Source organism: Theobroma umbraticum, unplaced genomic scaffold (genome assembly GCF_002168275.2).
Source record: "Theobroma umbraticum cultivar Fairchild unplaced genomic scaffold, ASM216827v3 scaffold_86.0, whole genome shotgun sequence".
In the NCBI taxonomy this organism is placed as follows: domain Eukaryota; kingdom Viridiplantae; phylum Streptophyta; class Magnoliopsida; order Malvales; family Malvaceae; genus Theobroma; species Theobroma umbraticum.
Window position 1 is genome coordinate 3,868,793 of NW_018397263.1, and position 3,713 is coordinate 3,872,505.

The following is a 3,713-nucleotide window of genomic DNA, read 5'->3' on the forward strand; positions in this document are numbered from 1 at the left end:
CATAGAGCAACTTCTGAAGTTTACAAACTAATTTTGAGTTTGGTGGATTGATTTATCTAAATCCCCTTCACCACCTACACTACTTGAGAAGAAAGAAAGACCACTACCTCACTCAGAAAGCAAGAGAAATTGAAGAACTAGCATATGCAGGAAGCAATTGAAGCCATCACCTACCGATTGGTTAGTCTTGAACTCTCTCGCTTTGCTCTTTTTGGGACGATTCCTTCTGCTTAGAGGTTTGGATCCCTCCCTTTGAATCCAACCCATTGGAGAATGAGGGTTGGCCTATGTGAGATAATAAAGTGATGAATGCTTTATGAAAAACGAAAGTTGACTGGGTGATACATATTTCTTAATGGGATGAGTTGAAACACAATTGATATGAGAAGGTAGTTTGCAATGATAAGCATCTAGATATTTTGGAGGATTCCTAATTCTAGAGATTTTTCAATGAGATGGAAATTTTTCAAATTCAAGATTAAGGTCCGAAGTGCTGCAATCAAAAGTATGTGAGATATCAGCAAATTCAAAAGGTAAAACAAGGTGAGTTAATGAGTTTTTAGGATCAGAATTTGTGTAACAGTAAAAATTTATATGCTTGATGAATCAATAAGGGAGTGAACAAATGATGTATGTGAATGAAACGAAGGATTATTAGATTCAAAACTAGGAATAATTTGGTAGAACCACATGAATTATGTATGGTTTTTGAAATTTAGAATGGAAATATTTTCTCATGAAAAACAACAGCTTTGAAAATAAAAAATTTTTGTGTTTCCAAATCATAAAGATTATAGCCTTTAATTCCAATCAGGTATCCAACGAAGACACATTTCCTAGCTCTATGATCAAACTTTTTTCAATTATGAGGGAGTGTAGAAGCAAAATTCAAAGAATCAAAATCTCTAAATTGAGAATAAGAAGGGGGTTTATGAAATACAAGTTCATATGGTACTTTATTTTGAACAACATTTTAAAACAATTAACTGAAAAATATCAAAATGGTTTCAAGGCATATAACAATAGCACCATGCTTAAGATTTTATTCACTCACACTGATTGTGGGTTCAAAAGTTGTAAGTGATAAACCTCGAAGATATAATGAAGTCAAATGATTGATTGCACTTTGCATTGATGAAATCAATCCACTAAGCATCTATCGATGTATGACAAAATTACCTAGACTTCTATAAGAGTTTCTATAGTAAAATGATATAAAAGGAAATCTTGACAATATTGAAAAGGAAGGAGAGATTATTCTTTTACCGTTCTAAGTGTTTTTTTGTTCAAGACACAATTGTGTCTTATTTATTGAAAAGGAAAAAGGTTTTATTTATAAGAAATTGTGACAATTTTCAACAAACACAATTGTGTCTGTTTCAAACAAATATTGTCTGTTTTTATCTGCTAAGTGCCTTTGCTTAAATATTAAAATTAATTAATTTTAAGACAAACTAGATCCAAAAAATACATTTATGATCCATTGCCTACTAAAGTTAAATTATAATAAACTAACACTCCTTTTTATTTAAATTACTCTTTTTCTTTTTCCAATGTAGGATTATGTCCCACATTCATTATTATTGAAAATGTCTCACAGAATATGAGTACAGTCTGTCTATAATATGAGCAACTATAGAAATAGAATCTCTCTAAAATTTAAGAGATAACAGAAGATTGAAACATTAGCAATCTAGCAACTATTCTTAAGTGTTGATGTTTTCCTTGAACAAATCTATTTTATTTAAAAGTAGCTACACAAAATATATATATATATATATATATTAGCTACACAAAATAATTGATGCACTTTCTAATTCATAAAACTAAAACTACCGAATTAACAAAGTAGAAGGATCAAATTCAAAGTTCAGATATTATACAAAATCTTTATTTATTTAAAAGTTGTCTTCAATTTTTTTTTTGAATGACAAAGTCGTCTTCAAATTTGTGGAGTTTCAAGTAATAAAGCGTTAATGAGTATGAACACCTTTGTTTCTTTCATGTATACATACGTATAAAATCGTTTGAAATTGAGCTAAGGTCAATCTGCACGTGACACGAGATGCAGAAGGAAGAGAAAAAAATCTTAAGGAATCAAATAATGGTGCTATGCCAAAAATATGAGACATAAGCAGTGCACGACATGAGGCCTACTGATGTAACATTGTACCATATAAATAAGATAATCAACTTTGTCTTTGATGTCCGCATAGAAAAGACTATGGGAGATCATCAATTCATGATATTAAATGGGTAAATGAATACTGTTTCCAATCCATTGGTAAGCCATCATTTTTCTTTTTCTTTTTCTTCTTTATTGGAAAGAAACTCTAATTAACCTTTCTAATTTGAAAGTACATCACATATTAATTCATTGGTGCGCTATCGTTTTCACTTAAAACGAATATTTTAGAAAATATTTTAAAAAGCTTAAGATTTAATAAAATTATAAAACGAGATTTGTGAATATGGTAATTTGTATCACTTTGATACTCTGACATCATTAAATTTAAAATATTCATAATTAAATAAAAGATTTACTTTCAATATTTTTATTTCAATGAAAAAAAAATTTTCAAATTATTTGAGAAATAAAGAGTATGATGACAAAAGATTTATCTCAAGAAGGTTTTTAGGTAGATACAATAAGTTAATTTCTTGGTGCGGTGCGGACGTCGCGAAGGAATGAAAAAATTTAAGTTAAGAGGTATTTATGCTCCAAAATATTTATTTAATATTAATTCTAATTTTTTTAACTATTGATTAATGATATTAACATTTAATGGACCTATAACATCATTTTAAAAAAATATTAAAATATTTTTAAAATATTTGCATTTTTTTTTTAAATTTTACTTCCAAAAGAAATGTCTTTAACTTGGAATGGGGTTAAAGCTTAGACCAGAGGTATGAAAATATGCATCGCTTGGTTTGGGCTTAAAGCCTTGAACCCATGATAGAGAATTGGGGTAGAGGTGGGGCCTTCATTTCCAACTTTAATTCTTTTGACTAGATAACATGATAATTGGCATCGTCTAGACATCCTTGATTCATGATAATGAAATTAAAAGCTAATCAATATATATATATATATATATATATATAGATCAATTGACAAACCATCTATTCATTATACGTTGATTTACAATCAGTTGATGTGCTTTCAACGTACCAACTTAATATTCAAAAAATTGAGTTTAAATCTTCTTTTATTTTTAATTTTAATGTATTAATGCCAAGGTTAAGCATGCCGAGAAATGATTGGGCATTGCTTCCACTTTTCCTAAGACAGACTATCGGCATAATAATTCTAAAAATAAAACGACGAAAGAAAATTATAATTCATAAGGAGATTATTCCTTTATTTCTTCATGAAACAAGAAATAATATCTAACAAGGGTGATCATAGTGACATTCAAAATTATCGACACATCTGCCTAGGGCAGAGATTCCATAGTTATTACTGCAGATATGAGTGCACTCGTCAACCGTTCACCCTGGTATGTATTCTAGAAATATATGACACGTTTTGGTTGCCTACACGATCATTGGTTCGCTTCCTGAAGCAAATTTTTGTAATTGATATATATAGTTGTTAGTGGTTAAAATCATAATAATCAACGAAAAATTAGGAGAAAGAGGAGATTAACTCACCAAAATTGCCAAGGAGAAGGATGGAAAGAAGTAGAAATGATATGAAGCCTTTCATG